Genomic DNA, 16,669 nt, shown 5'->3' on the forward strand with positions numbered 1-16,669 from the left:
ATCATTTCCCAGATTTCTGAAAATGTGCTAACATTAGGAAAATCTCATTTCCACCCAAGACAGTGTGCAAACAGAAGCTTCTGCAGGTAAATTCACTCTGCTGAAGTGACACAAAAATGAACAGAATGCTCCAAATTCAAACCTTTGGCCTCTTCTCCCACATCCTGCTCGTGTGTCTGTGCTCCATCTCCCCAGCAGCCATGTCTTGTGCCAAGGCTCTCCCTGCCTTGCTCAGCTGCCAGTGAGCTCTGTGCTCTCAGGTAAATTCACCCCCAGGCTCTGTAAATGTTCCAGCTGGGTCCTGCCAGGCCAGCCTGGGCACTGCGGGACTCGAGCAGCTTTGCCACCAGGTTCATATCCACAGCCAGGGCTGCCAGCTCAGCAGCCTCAGCTCCACAATCAGGGCCAGCACTCTCACATGGGGCTGCTCCAACAGAACTTGCCTGCAGACAGTACAAAGAGAAAGCTTTATCAAATTGCACGAGCAGATTTAAGGGGGGAAAAAAAAGGGCAAACCACAGGAGAAAAGAAACAGCAATTCTGCAGCCAAAAGAGTCCAGTACACTCCTGAGTCCTGACAGACAGGAATTCAGACACCAAATGCTCATGCCAGCTGAAAATCACCACTGTCCATTACCCAGATTAGGTTTCAAGAGAGGGACACAAAGTGTTGCTGAGCCCTGGCTCAGCTTCCTATGGGAGAAAACTACTACAGGACCTTACAAGTGAAGCTGCAGCTTCTTGCCCTACTACTAAAAACAGGGAAAAGATGGGGAAACAAAAACTAAGCCTTGGAAAAGATGGGCAAATTCCAAGCTTAGCTAAGTTTCAGTTTATAAAAAATGTATGATGGTGCAGGTCCAGCACATTTTGCTTGCACGTGGGAAGGTTCCAATCCCATTACTCAGAATGGCCACTTGCAGCACATTTCCTGCTTGGAAATTACTGCTGCAAATCAGAGCTCAAGGCACACTCACCCCTCTCTTGTGGCTGCTGAAACTTTTCCCAACGTTGCTCTGTGCCAGCTCACGCTCCATCTCCTTCATGTACGCCTTGACACTGCCCACGAGCTCCTCAGGAGACACCTTCTGCTCCTGCCTTCCATTCCCAGCATCCAGCTCTTCATCATCCTCAGCTGAGAAACCAAACTCCTCCTCTTCATCTAGATCATCACAATCCAGCTCCTCCGAGTCTGCCCCTGCACATGATGTTGTGTCAAAGTACAACAGCAAAGAAATCAGTGCTGGCATTTGTTTCAAAGAAAGAAGCAATCTCACCTAAAATTCTGTCCAGGGCTTTTGTAAAAGAATCCACATCAAAGGTAACATGGGATTCATCAGGTGACCTGAAATCTAAAATTATTTTTAAAGAAATGAAGCTTCTATGCTTGCCTAAGCCTGACACAGGCACAAGCCATATTGATTTCTCGCAAGCCAGGACTGAAGTTGGGACATTTGAATTTAAAAGGCCTCAGAAGTTTGAAGCCTGTGTGCATTAGACATCCAACAGTGAGTGGACGAATACTTGGCATAAAAAGAGAAAAATTGTGAAGACCACAAAATCCAACTGAAGGACAGAGAGCAGCTCAGCTTGCAGCACTTGAACCTGCACCAGTGCCAGAGTGGCACCAAGCTGATTTAAAGCAAGCACAGGTTCACTGCTCTGGCTTTGCTTCAGGCCCTGCTCAGCACAGCACCTTCAAACTCTGATTCTCTGCATCACAGAACCAAGCACAGGGCTGCAGCACAGTGCAACATTCCACACCAGAGCCAAACTTCAGGGGCTACTACCATGGCATTTCTGCTCCTTCCTGCATGGAGACTTTGGACACAAAAGCCTTCATGCTCTCAGCAACTGTTTCCAAGTCATAGTTTTGCTCCTCCTCATTTGGGGAAGGAAGGGACTCATTTCTTGTCCCCTTCAGCATCTGATCCAGAGCACCTGGTGTAATATCAGCCAGCTGTCATCTGAAAGAACACAGCACACATCCGTTACTCTGCACAAGCCTGCTGGCCCACAAGCCCAAACCAGCTGACTGACAGGGCTGCAACCATCCTGCAGCTCAGTTCTGCAGTTCAGCTCTTGTGCTGGTCCTGGGTCACACACAGCAAAGCCAGAGAGAGGCTGAGAAGAACTGAGTGCAGATTTCTCGTCACTACTTAAAAACTCTGCTTTGCAGAGCTCAAACTAAAGAGAGACCATTCTAGTCACTGAGAAGCCTTTGGCCACTCAGTGGAGGAAGAAAGCCTTACTCTAAACTGGGAGAGCCAACCCAGTGTTTAGTCTTAAGGAAGGCTGGATTTGCTCTCCCTTCACAGCTGTCAGCATTGCCCCTCTCCCCCCACAAATAATCATCTGTAATAGGAATAATTCCCCCATCCAGCTCACCATCCCCTGCAGGAAGACAAGCTTATTTCTCAAATTCCTTCACATCAATGGGGGTTATCTGTAGTAGTGTCAGGATTTCATCACCTGGGCTCACTTCATCACAGCTAGAAGTAATCAATTTACTGAAATGGATTCAATGGGATCACATGCTCTGCATTCAGGTTTTCACTTGAATTCTTCCATTTTCCTTCTGTGCAAGCACATCAAAAAGGGAAATGAATCTGGGGAAGTACCAGAGCACTACACAGAGCACTGGCCAAAACAGGACACAGTCAGTCCCTGCAATTCCCAGCTGATGGCTCCAAAGCCCATTGGTCATGGCTCCTTTCCTTCACATTCAATTTGCCTTGGTAAATATTAAGATTACCTGATCCCAAGCAGCACAGACTGGAAACTGAAGAAAATAACAGTCAAGATATTATGGACTGGCAAAGCCTCAGATATTTCTGCAGTGATTTATTTTTTGGATTTGATCATCCAGAGAAATCCACAGCCAGCTCCTTGAGAAAAGGAGACAGATTACCCTGTATTCATTATTCACTGGGACTGCTTTTCAATGAAACTTTTCTACACTTTCTACAGTCAACCATGCAAAAATTGCTTTGCAGTCACCACTTGGAATCCACTTGGAAGAGCTCAGCATTTCACAAAACCAAGATAAAAGAGTTACTCAAGCCAGAACTTCTCCCAGTGGAGCATTCCAGAGGAATTTGTACTTGTATGTCCTGGCCACAGCTCCCATGTTCAATGTGCAGTGGAGAAAAGGGTTCAGGTGTTTGTAACAAGCATTTCAAAGGTCACTTACAGGATTTGTAGGGTATATGACACTCATGAATTTCAAGTAGCTCTCACCTTTCTGGCACTGCAACAGATTGCTGGAAGTGATCTTCTGCCATGTGCAACAGTTCCAGGTACTTGGCTGATCCTTCCATTTCTCCCTATTGAATGCAAGTCACAGGCATGAACCCAAACAATTCTCCCTCCCCTTCCTCCTCACAGTCAGGCTTCCTAAGGGTAACTGTTGGTCACACAGAAATGCTGAGAGACCCAAAACCACTAAAACCTCTTGGCCATCTACACTTGGAACTCAATATAGCCAAGGGGCATTCCTCTATTTAAAGTATATTAAAGGATATTAACCTAAGAATCTCAATAAAGATGTCCAATTTTATAACCTTTAAACAAGTAGTCAATTTATGTCCCATTTATTAACATCAAAAAAGTAGTCAAAGGCATCTTAAAAAAAGAAACAAAAAAACCCACAGAACCTCACCAAAACCCCCAGAAGTGACAAAAACCACACACACATAAAAATTACACTTGCATGGGCCCAGATAGGTCGATGGTGTTATGTATGGATCTTGAAGAATATTGAATTCCAGAGGGGTGGAAATGAAATGTAAACCAGTGAAATCAGTTACACCTCACACAATCACATATGGGGGTTTTCTTCACTCAAGTGTATTTCTCCCCTTGCTTTAGATGAATTAATCAATCCCCACATCTTGCTTTTTCCTTTTTAATTTCCAAAATAAATTACTTTCAAAGGGGAACAACCTGCACGTGTCCCCTTTAAACACATTACTTCATTTCACACAGAGATAAGGGTTCAAGCTCCTCACACAAGTTCAAGGGTTAAAATGTATTTTCCCTGGAATGTTTAAAAGCCACAGACTCTGAAATACTCACAGACCTTGAAATAATCCTTCTCCTTCAAGCTCCTGAGGAATCTCTCCCACAGAGGACCGCTTAACACATTTCTCTTGGCATCAGGAGCCACTTTACTGCTCTTGGAGCACAACATTTCAAAGCCATGAGCCTGCAGATAAAAGATGCAACAACAAGAGGTTCTCAAGGTGTGACAGACTTTGCTCACATTTCTCTGGACAAGCAGGCAACCTCCAGACAAGGACCCATTCCCTGGGCATGCATGAACCAAGGCCAAAATGCCCCAGCAATCATTACCAGCTTCATGCCCAGCTCGCAGGCTCCGTACTGAGGATGAGCTGGGGCGGGCAGGGTGTATCCACTGCGTCTGTCTGGAACAAACTGCTGCTGCACCAGCTGTGCATATAAACACCGAGTGCAAGTCACCTGCAACAGCCAGAGCAGAAACAAACACTCCCTGCAGCGGGACTGGGCTGGGGACAGCCAGCAAACTCCCTCCAGGTCACCAGAGTGGGTTTGGAGGCACCCATATTACAGGCAGTGCCTGAGACTGCATTCAAAATATATCTTAGAAAGATTTTTCTGATAAATTGCTTTTCAGGCCTTACAAAGTTTGTTCCAAATTGAAATCCCCAAGCAAATATAAACTTTTGTCATTCTAAATACATTAGGAAAAATCCTTGATATTCTGGAAAATCCCTATTTGAACTGGCACAAGTTTCATCAAATACATCTTGTTTCCTTAACAACAATAATTGTTACATGTTTCTCTTCAACTGGAAAAGTGCTTCAGGAGAACCAGCATAGCCCAACTGCTTCAGAGCATCCCAGGCATTAAAAAGCAGCATTTCAGGTGCTACCTGCGACCTCTGCTGGTTCCTGATCCTAAGTAAAGCCCTGAATGCAACGTTCTCAACTCCCTCACTCAGTCTGTTCCCTCAAACAAAAGGAAAGTATGAGCCTGACACTCTAGGTACACACTTGCAATCTATTTTGGTCTTGTGTTCCAGCCCTTGTAAGACTCCTGGAGTAGGGGAAAAATAATTGAACAATTTTTTCCTAATGACCAAATTAATGATCTTCATTTTAATCCACTGCCATTAGCAGCCATCCATATCCAGGTGAAGGTGTCTGCTCATTATTTCACCTGAACAAGACAAAGCCTGTGTCCTTACAGAGACAGCAACACTCCAGCCCTGAGTATTCCCTACTCTGAGGGCAGCAAATCCTCTGGCCTAAACACTCCACAACACAGTAGAAATAAAATAATGCAAGTAGTACTAGCAGAGCTAGAAAGTTCAGGTGGATACAGGAGTGCTTATGAAGGGAGCAACAGTCAGGGACAGACAGCACTCTGGATTTTCAGAGGCAGTCAGACCACTTGCCTAGAAGTGCAAGAGAAAACTCCAGCTGCTACAGAAAAGGCCATTGGGTCCCCCTTGCCAACTGCACACAAGTTTTTCTTACCCTGTTTTTACTGTTCTCAGGATTCAGCCACTTTGGGAGAAAATCAGCTGCTTCTATCAAGAGAAACTCTCCATCGTTGTCATCAATTCTGGCCAAGGAGAAATTGGTTTCTTAGCAGGAAAAGCCTTGCAGAGCACAACAACACACTTCTCAATTCATGTCTGCTGGGGTTTTTTTAATATTCATAAACCCATAGAAAGGCTTAGGTTAGAAGGGATCTTAAAGATCAACACCTCCTTCCAACACCCTTGCCACAGCCAGGCACACCTTCCACTAGCCCAGGCTGCTCCAAGCCCCATCCAACCTGCCCTTGGACACTTCCAACGTGTCTGGGATGGGGAAACACCTCCAAGGATGGGCAATGCTAAGACAGGACCTTCAGAGCACAGGCACTGCCCCTTGGCACCCCTCCTACTAAAGCAGCTCAGCAGCACCCGCCTTACCTGGCTGCCAGCCCCGCGAACTCCCTGCTCATCTCCCGCAGCAGCTACACAATGAACCACTCATCCTCCACCTTATCCCCGAACACCGCGGTGCCGCCCAAGTGCGCCGGGATCTCGCCTGCACGGGGCACAGACAGGAGAGGCGGCTCAGCAACGCCGTGCCCAGCAACAGATTGTCCACACGGGCTGCGGAGTCTCCCTCACTGCGGATATCCCAGACCCTGCTGACACAATCTTGCGTCCTGTGCTCGGGGATGGCCCCGCTGCAGCAGGGAGGTGGCACCAGATGCCTCACTGGGTTAACCCGTGCTGTGACACCGAGTGTCGGGGAAGCCGCCGGGTCCCCCTCACACGCTCCCGGTTCGAGCCCGCCGGGTCCCCGTCACACGCCGTCGGTTACCGGCCGCCGGGTTGCCCTCATACGCCACAGTTCCCCCCTCAGACGCTCCTGGTTCCCGGCCGCCGAGTTCCCCTCACACCCCCGCCCCCGGGTGCTCCTCACACGGCCGAGTCGTCCCTCACACACTGCCGGTTCCCGGACGCCGGAGTCTCCTCAAAAGATCCCGGTTCTCGGCCGCCGGGTGCCCCTGACACTCTCTCAGTCCCCACTCACACTCTCCCGGTTCCCGGACTTCGGATCCCCCTCAGACGCTCCCGGTTTCCGGCCGCCGGATTACCCTCAAAAGATTCCGATTCCCGGCTGCCAGGTGTCCCTAACACTCTCCCGGTTCACCCTCACAAGCTCACGGTTCCCGGCCGCCGGATCCCCTTCAAACGATTTCCGCCCAGTTCTCCCTCAGAGACTCCTCGAGTCCGGCCGCCGGGTTCCCCCTCACACACCCTCGGTCTCCCCTCATGCTCTCCCGGTTCCCGGCCGCCGGGTCCCCCTCCCAGTCCCTCCGCACCTCTCGGCCCGCTCCCGGCTCACCGCGGCCCGGCACGTAGCGCAGGCGGAACGGCTGCCGCTGCCACACGCAGGCGGCCAGGAGCGGGGCCAAGCGCACCAGGGCCAGCTCAGCGCAGCGCCGCAGCAGCGCCTCGCCGCCCGGGCCCGCCGCCGTCGCCAACAGGCGGGAGCGCACCGCGTCCTCGGGCAGCGCCGGCCGCAGCAGCGCCTCCATCGCGCCGGGGCCCAGAGCGCTCCGCCCCCGGGGAGGAGCGGCGCGATGGCGACGGCGGGGCGGCGGCGCTGAGGGTGATATCGCGATACGCGCGGAAACCGCTGCAGCCGTGAGTGGCCGCCGCTGCCCCGGTGCCCGGCGCGGCCCCGAGCCCCAGCGCGGTCCCGGTCGCGATCCCCCCGATCCCGCTCCCGGGCCTGCCGCCCGCGCTGCCCCCAGCACCGAGCAGGGCCCCGTGACGGCCCGGTCACCCCCTGTCCCCGACGGGAGATGGTTCCCGGCATTCCCGGCATTCCTGAGCACCGGTCCCGGCCCGACACCGGTGGGACCGAACGCGATTAAATCCCTGCAACCGGCTCTTATCCCCTGACTCGAGAGTTGGGTCAGTTCTGACTTACTCGGCTCGTTTACTCTTGTTGTATTTAATTTTATTCAATGTAATTAATCTACAGGGATAACGGCGTCATCTCTGCTTTTAGGGAGGTGTACATCAATTCGCAGCATCTTAGGTTTAACTGATTTTGATCTAGCTGTCCTGTTGGTATAGAGTCAAATTGCCAAGGCCAAGAGACTTGAATATAGTATTGAGGCAGAAAACATCTGGGTTTGTTGCCAATTTTCCAACCATGTAGAGCCAGGGCCTGGCCAGAGCCCAGACCCTCATTGGGAGGGTCTCCCCCACATACCTTAAAAACAAATCTCTCAAGAATAGCAGCTATGAGATGCCCCAAACAAAGCAAACTGCTGGAGTGCTCCTGTGAGAATAATTGGGGCTGTGTGTGATTGCAACAGAGCAGGAGCAGCCTTGCCCTCAGCAGGTCACAGCCCTGTCCCATGAGGATGTGGCACAAAAGGGTCGGGAAAGACCACAGGACCTCAGCTCAGATGAGGCTTTTGACAGAGCCCAGAGATCTCATCCTGGAACTCTGGAAACACAGGAAAATCATGAGACAGCCCTGGGTCAAGGCACAGCAACCCTGCTGGAACAAGAGAAGGGACTAAAGGCTGAGTAGGCAGTGCAGGGAACAGCTGCAGACAGCCTGTTCAAAGAGATGCATCTGCAGCTGCAGAACAAAACAGAGAGATCCCAAAGTGACACCATGTCAAAGATACGTCAAAGTTCATGAAAAGCCAGCTATAAATAAGGTAATGATGTGTCGTAGGAAGGAGACCAGGACACCAGATGGTTCATCACAGGTCCAGTTTATTAAAGAAAGCATCAAACACTTATACAGCAAATAATAAGCTCATGAATATTCTATAAGCCAAGCAATCTATTGGTTAAACTATGCCATTAACTCATCCACATTCCTTTGGGCCTACGTTCTCTACTTCTCACACCTCGCTGTCCATTTCTTTATCATCCTCTGCTAGGCCCAAGGACACGTTATCTTTGCAGGTGCAAGATTTGGAATTAACCACTGTCTTGTACTTTTCCATTCTTTAGCCTGCTACTTTCTCAACAGACACCCTGCCTGCAAAAAGGCCTCTGCCCTACTTAGGACATCTCTACCAAATCAATTCGGCTGTGTCCTCTCTCCTCAAGCCACTCTTTGACAAAACTCTCCACAATGATGTCTTATGAATAATGCCTGTTATAAAAATGAGGGAATTCACATGATGGAACAAATATATCAGCAGTGACTGTCTCAGGAATTGGAGACAATATTCTTCCAGCATTCCTGTATCCATAGCAATGAAACACTGAACAGCTTACAATGGATAACAGCCACAATGTGGAACAACCACCCACTCTCCTGTGTTATCTGTGGGAGATAAACCAGAAGAGATCACAAACAATGGTCCTGCCAGGCAGTGCAGCACTGACACCTGTGCAATCTGTGAGAGGATCAAGGGTCCAACAAACTGTATCTTCTTCTATCCAAAGGCAGGTGTTTATCAGTGTTTCATCACAGCTGTTTCAGTGGGATCTGTCTTATCTCTAGAAGGAAATAACCACATCTTGCAATGTAAACAAACATATTTATCGAAATTAAGTTAGGACTTGTAATCACTTGCAGTGGAATTCAATGTCATCTCAGTAGACTTAGAGGTACACTTAAGACAACTTAAAGTTAACATCTTTAATACTCAATAAAAAATGATTTTAATAAAACTGGAATAGAACATGAAATGGCTTAAAGTGAAGAAGGTTGAAACTTGACCTCGTCTAAACTCAGCAACACTCAACCCTGACAGAAATCCACCTCGACATAAATGACTCTTAACAAAATTAACTCAACAGAGTAATAAAACATAACATCACTCAGATCTAACTTTGCTTAATCTTAGCAACACTAAAATCATATTCAGATAGAACAGAACTGAAGGAACAATCAATATCCTTCAAAGTTCGAGGTACTACAAAATGTAACTTATTCTGATGGTATTAATACCAAAAGACAATGAAAATGTGGACCAAGCATGTTTGAAATAACACCCTGATGGATTTACTGGAGGGATTAGAAAAGTCAAATACCTTGACCCTATGTAATTTAACATTGAGAAAAACTCATGGTAACTGCAATTTTTAAGGAACCAAAAATTTACTAAAAGCATTTAAAGTGCAATTCTACCAAAAGAAACAACAATGTAAAATTTGGCTACGTGTGGAACAAACTGGGAGCTTCTCGAGATTGTATTCAGTGTAATAGCATATGCTAAAAGTTATCAGCATTTGTGTTAAAGAAATTAGATTGTGTTATGCTGCACGTGATAATAATAACGAGGGACTGGATTTACCCCTTTGAATCTCTCCAGTAACAATTCTCAGAGAAATCAGAGTTCACGAAAAACACAAGATTAACTTCAAATAAGCATTTCAGCACATGTTTACGGCATTCTAGGACACGGAGCGTGAGGCTTCAGTAGCCAGGGGCACTCAGAGCCCTTCGGCAAATGCCGGGGGTTCGCCCCGCCGCAGGGTTGGGGAGCCACGGGGGGGCAGTGAGTTCGGCCGGGGCCAAGCGGAGGCGCCGGGCAAAGCCGAGCCCCGGGAGCGGGGAAAGCGCCGGCGGCAGCGAGGGAAAAGCCGAGCGGGGAAAGCCGAGCTTGGACCCGCCCGGGGCTCGGGGTGAGGCGGGGCAGCCCCGCGCCTGCCGCCACCGCAGGGGGTTTGCACTGCGCTCAGCCGGGCCAAAGGGACTCGGGTTCTGATCCCGAATCCGGGCTGGCAGCGACGGGAGGCGCCGGAACGGTGACGGAGCCGATCCCGGAGAAGGCAGCGGGGAGCGCCGGGGCGCGGCGGGGGAGCCGCCGATCCGCGATTGGCTGCGCTCCCGCCGCCGATTGCTCAGATCGGCCAAAATCCCTCCCACACTGACGCTGCCCGTGTAGCAGTGAGGGGGTACGAATCGCGCCCATTAGACTGGAGGCGCAGCGGCTGTCGCGCCCAGAGCCCGGCAAGGCTATAATAAAGCTGGGAGGCGGCTTCAGCACAGGTGCGACTCGCGGTCAGTTTTGCCTCAGCTCGGGTTTCTGGCGAGTTCCATGTGCCGGATTTCTCCGTGTGCCCAGGCAGGGAGCCGCAGCGGCCGTGCCGGCGCTCGGTGTGGCCGGGCTCCGAGGCGCCGGGGCAGGGAATCATGCGGGGCACAATGGTGAGCAGCCCGGGGCTGCTGCTTCTCGCCCCTCGGCAGGCGGACTCCGAGCCGCAGCTGCCCCGGGCCAGCAGCAGCCGGCAGCTCCCTGTCCAGGGGCGAGGCCGCCACGAGCCGGGCCGGCAGTGTCGCTCTCAGGAGCGCGGGCAGCGGCAGGAGCGGCTTGGAGTGCGGCCGTCCGGGGGCAGGGGCGGCGGGGAGGAGGCTGCGGACAACGGCATTGCGGGGAGCGGGGCCACGCCGAAAGGTGCCGAGGGACCTGCGGTGTCGGCCGGCGGGGGCTCGGGGGGCGGAGCTGGCGGCCCGGCCTCCCATTGTGCCCGCTCTGAACAGAGATTTTTGTTCTTGGAGGCACATAATTTTATTACTCTTCTCTCCGTTTCAACTTCTTAGAGGATTAGAGTGACTTTAATATTTGTTTGCTTTGCTGTGGAGTCTTTTGTTTGATATTAATTACAACTATATCTCTCCATACCTTTAAGTCTTAGAGAAAAAAGTCTTGTTTCCATAGTTTTACCAGAGGGTTTTAGCTTTAAGATTAAGGCATTTCTTTATTTCTCTTGTTTGGGATTTAATTTCTTCTTTACTGTCTCAGAAGCTGTACAGCTTTTAGTAGCTAAAACTTTTGCATCGCTTTTTTAAATACCTGCCGTGCAAAACCAAAACTGGTGGATGTCGTCGAGAATTGGAATACAGTTTATCTGCCTGAGCTGCAAAGGCGCGGTGGGAGGGGACGGCCGCTGTGAATGCTGTGCGAAAACCGCGCGCTAAGGAAAAGGGACCTGTGAAAAACGCCAATCACTTGTTTTTAAAAATTTTAAACGTTTAATAGTAATAAAATATTTAGGACAATATGAGACAATAAAAACAAAGAGTTACGGACGTCCGGGTACCTTTCTCTGGGCATCACGAGCCCAAAAAAGGACACCCGTTAACAAAGGATTAACCCTTAAGAACAGTAGCCCGTTGCATATTCATACACTTTATCCATTATGCATAAATTCCATTCAAACACAGGATTCTGTCTGGTCAGTGTCAGCTTCTTCCTTCTAATCCTAACAGCACCTCCGAGGCAGGAAGAAGCTCGTTTCTTCTGATAATAAGGCAATAAATTCTCTTTCTCTGAAAGATCTTGGTGTCCTGTGGCTGCTATCTCGCTGCAAGCCCTTCTTGTTAAACAAAGCACCTTACATGGCATAGTTTCTATTTTAACAGTTTTTATAGCCTAAAACTATATTGAACACAGTACTTAAGAGAATTAATACAGCATTACTTTCTAACACAACACAGATAATATTCATTTTAATATTTGCAAAAAGCCAATCATAAAATACATGCATTTTTCACAATTCTCACTCTTATTCTTTGTAAAACATTTGGCTTGAGAAGTATTTTTATCTACTTGCATCTTCTGGGCTATGCTGGCAAAATAAAACGGGATTACGCGAGTAAGAAATATAAAAACAGTTGTAACAAAAAATGAAAGATCCTAATTTCTTCTAATACATTACCCCACCAGCTAGATTTTAACATGGTTTTCTAATTTTTGGACTGGAATCTGGGTTATTATATGCTTATATATTTTTCTTCTTTGATTTCTTTTGCTTTTTCTAGAATGACTTTTTTGTGGTCATCAATTTTCAACAATCTGATATATTGAACTTTCCACAAACACCCCCTTCTTTGGCCAATAAATAGTCTAAAGCCAACCTATTCTGATACACCACAGTTTTTGTTTGGCTTTGCTGGCTTAATATTAACTCTAATGCTTGAGCAGCCTTATTTGCTATCATTTCTATAACTGCTTGGAGTCTTGTAATACGATTCAACAGATAATTTGGAGTCAATACAGAGTTAGATTGCTGTGCTGGTTTTACCTTTTCGTTTATTGTTTGTTTTTTTACCAAATCTTGAACCGTATCTTCAAGATTAAATGTAAAACAAATCCATCTCTCTCTTTTTGGACATTCAATTCTAAATCTATTACCACTTTTTCCTAAGTTTCTTGTAATCTAATAATTTACTCTGTTTTGCCTACAAGTTCTTAATTTGGATGGGTTATAACAGTGGCTGTTGACATAGGTGTGTGTAATAAAGGAGGAACTTTGGTTTCTTTCTATGTGATGCTTTCTGTAGCATTTTTGACACGATCTTTCTGGTATCCCGAAAGGGAAAAGACAACAAATGAGTGCCAGAGACAGGAATAACAGAGGTCCAGAACGGCTTATACTCCCACCTCCCATGCCTGTGAGGTTCCAACCCACAGCAGCTGTATTTGATCTTCTCGGTGGTGAAATACAGAGGCCAATCTGGTCTTGCCCTGTATTTTCTTGTCACTTTCTCTTAACTAATTTCCAGGCAAATTGTTTTTAACACTCTTTAACTGTGGTCTCCTACTGTTCTTCAGGTATCTCTCATTCAACAGGCACTAATAATTCCCATCCACAAAACTAAGTTATTACTATAACACTTTTTGCAATAAGAGCATAAATTTTGTGAACTACAATACTAATTACTCTCACAATTTAAGCATTTACCTATAACCCAGCTAGCATGTCCAGTATTGGAATGAATCAAATAAAGTTTACTAATGGAAATGGCAATTCCCCTTCTCCCCTGTACAATTCTCAGGCTAAGGTCAGAATACAAAAACAGTCTTGATCCTTCTATCTGAGGTATTCCTTCCCAAGGAGATGTTTTATTCAGGCAGTGCTCAAAACTAGTGATATAAGGATTATCTTATTTCTTAATTCAGTGTTATTCTTTGTATATTTCTTGGATAATTTGGGTTTTCCCAGACTATTACCACTCAGATCCCATTGGAAAGTCAGTTCATTATCACACGGTTTAAATGTGATAGTCCATTTTTCAGGTTTCTTCACAAGTCCTTTGATTCTGCTGGCATGAAATTCACCTTCTTTCTGTGATTCTGGTTGTTGCTTCAGTAGTACCTGGAAAGGACTTCTTAATAGCATAGTAATAAAAGAAAGATAATACTGCATTAACTTTTACCATTCGTGGGTTTTTTTCCCAAACTTTCTGGGTTTAGCTATAAGCTTTCTCCACAGCAGCCTCTTCTTCTATGCAGCTGTGCTAATAGCTGCAGAGCAAATTCTTCTTTCTGTGAGTTACAGTTAGTTAAATAGAAAAGCTAGACCAATTTTAACACGAGATGTATTACATCTATTGCTTTTTACTTTTGGGGGAGCATTTAATTGTTTAGCTTTACAAACCTATTCTTCAGGAAAAAAACCCAACTCTTTAACAGCAAGCAAAAAACAAAAAAGGAAAAAAAACCCCAAAAAACATCTTACTTAAGAAAAACAAACCGCTTTGTGAGGTTTGGAGAGTCATCAATCTCTGCTTTGAGTTTATCTTTTATTGCTGGCCCCCCTGCCCTTCTTTCCACAGCCTTGCTGTCAATGCTGTTCTTCGCCCTTGCCCCAGTGCTGCCCCTTGGCTGCAGGGCCGGAGCAGGGGAGAGGAACCACGGGCATGGGGGCCCTGGGGCTGCCCTGGGTCTGTCTTGCCCCCTGTCTCTCTCTCTCTCTTCTTGTCTCTCTTCCTCTTTCCTTCTCTCTCTCTCTCTCTCTCTCTCTCTCCTTTTCTCTCCCCTTCTCTCTCTCTGCCCACTTACCGGGCTGACATTGCCATCCTGGACTCGGCACCCCGACAGTCTGGGAGCCCCCCGGCAGTTCCACCCCTGAGCCAGCCCGCTCCTGGCCGGCAAACCTGTGTCCTCTGCTGCCAGCACCGCCCGGGTCACCTCCATGGATCGGTCCCTGCCGCAGCCCCCGAGACACCTCCCAGCCTTGACAACCCCAAACTCGGCGTCCCCAGGTGCTCCTGACATTCTTTTTCTTTCTGTTTCTTTCTTATCCTCTTCTCTCTTCAAGCAGGGCCTGTTCTGCTAAATCCTTTCTGGACCCCAGTTCGGCACTGAATAACCTCCTAACAACCATGTGTTAACACACTTCCCTGCCTTTCATGCAAAAAACTCCATTCGCACTTCTGCTCTCTTCTAGCACCAAGATGTCATCACTTCACATTCCAACATCTTAGAGTTTCCTAACTACCTCTCTACTTCAACTGCTCTCTTTCTTCTCTCTCAATTGTAACCCTTATGGGGTTGATATTTAATCTTCCCCTATTTCTTTCTCCAGCCCAAACTTCTTTGTTGAATTTTTTTTTTTCATCTTCTTGGCCTAATTTCAAAACTCTAGCTGTCATTTTCCCATTTTCTGATATAACTACCATTCTTAATTGCACTGGTAAGACTCCTCCTGATAAATTGCTACCTGCCTCTGGGACAAATAACACATCTCCCATCTAAATTTTAGTTTCTTCTCTCAATTACCACATCTTTAATGACTAGAAATGTAAAACTTTCTCTTTTTGCCCCATTTGCTTTCACTATAAGTTTGCTCACACTATAACTTTTTGGAACATTTAACAGGAAAGTTCTCTCTGCCCCTGTGTCTATTACAAATTCCAATTCTTCTTCTTGGGGACCCATTTTTAAAGTTATCACAGACTCTAAATGGTGTTTGTCCCCCCCAAAAAATTAGAGCCTATGACTTTTTTAATTTTTTATGTGCTCATTTCTTTAAAGATTTTCAGATCTTCTGCTTACTTAGGACCATTTTCCTTTTTAGTCTCAAGTTTTTTCATCTATTTAGTTGGAGTTTCTTCTTTCCCCTCTAAACGCTGTCCCTTAAGAACCTTTTGTTTTTGCATTTCGCCTTTGATATGCTGTCTCATTTATTCCCTTGATTATGTAATTACAATAATTATTCATGTGTTTACTCGCCTCCTCATTATTTTAACCCCACTCAGGAGGTGCAGTTGGCGTTTTGTCTTCTCTGGGGGTCCCTGCGGATTATCTTTTTCTTAAGCTTTTATTTCAGTTGCTCTGATTAATTGCTTTTCTTCTTAAGAAAAATATTATTTTCATTACCGACCACATCTCTTCTCAAGTATAAATGTTTGGACTTAAAAGTTGGTCTAATTGTTCAGCTATGCCTATGGGATTCTCCAAATATCCCTTGTATTTATTTCTTAAAATTCAGACCTCAGACAAAGTCAAAGGAGCATTTACAAACTCTGATCCGTCCACTCCTATGAGAACCTTTCGTAATGGAAATAGACCAATCTCTTTATCCCGTTCTTTTTGGATTTTTATATTCTATAGCCTTTCTCCCCTATTTTTAGGAAGAATCAGGAGAGGGCTTTCTTCTAACTGAACTTTTAGTGTTTCGATAAAGCGATTCCTTTAGAGAGTTTCCCTGAGCAGCCGGAGCTGTGGTTACCGAGGGAACGGAGCTCAGGGCAGGACGGGAGAGCTCGGAACAGCTCAGGGTCTGGGTGCTCCAAAGGCCGGGTCTGCAGGGGGAATCGCCCGAGGGGATCGGCACAGCTCAGGGTCTGGGGGCTCCAAAGGCGGGGTCTGCAGCCGGGATGGCCCGAGGGGATCGGCACAGCTCAGGGTCTGGGTGCTCCAAAGGCGGGATCTGTGGTTGAGATCGCCCGAGGGGATCGGCACAGCTCAGGGTCTGGGTGCTCCCAAGGCGGGGTCTGTGGTTGAGATCGCCCGAGGGGATCGGCCCAGCTCAGGGTCTGGGTGCTCCCAAGGCGGGGTCTGCAGCCGGGATGGCCCGCGGGGATCGGCACAGCTCAGGGTCTGGGTGCTCCAAAGGCGGGATCTGCAGGGGGAATCGCCCGAGGGGATCGGCACAGCTCAGGGTCTGGGGGCTCCAAAGGCGGGATCTGTGGTTGGGATCGCCCGAGGGGATCGGCACAGCTCAGGGTCTGGGTGCTCCAAAGGCGGGATCTGCAGGGGGAATCGCCCGCGGGGATCGGCACAGCTCAGGGTCTGGGGGCTCCAAAGGCGGGGTCTGCAGGGGGAATCGCCCGAGGGGATCGGCCCAGCTCAGGGTCTGGGGGCTCCAAAGGCGGGGTCTGCAGGGGGAATCGCCCGAGGGGA

General features: G+C 47.8%; 1 pseudogene; it reads right to left on the bottom strand.

Moving 5' to 3' along the window:
• Window positions 1-69: 69 nt before the first annotated feature.
• On the bottom strand, window positions 70-7,087 carry LOC128946056 (protein ecdysoneless homolog; annotated as a pseudogene).
• Window positions 7,088-16,669: the final 9,582 nt, after the last annotated feature.

This window comes from Melozone crissalis, unplaced genomic scaffold (genome assembly GCF_028551555.1).
Source record: "Melozone crissalis strain CALT ecotype California unplaced genomic scaffold, PUWL_Pcris_2 ptg000073l_1, whole genome shotgun sequence".
NCBI lineage: Eukaryota > Metazoa > Chordata > Aves > Passeriformes > Passerellidae > Melozone > Melozone crissalis.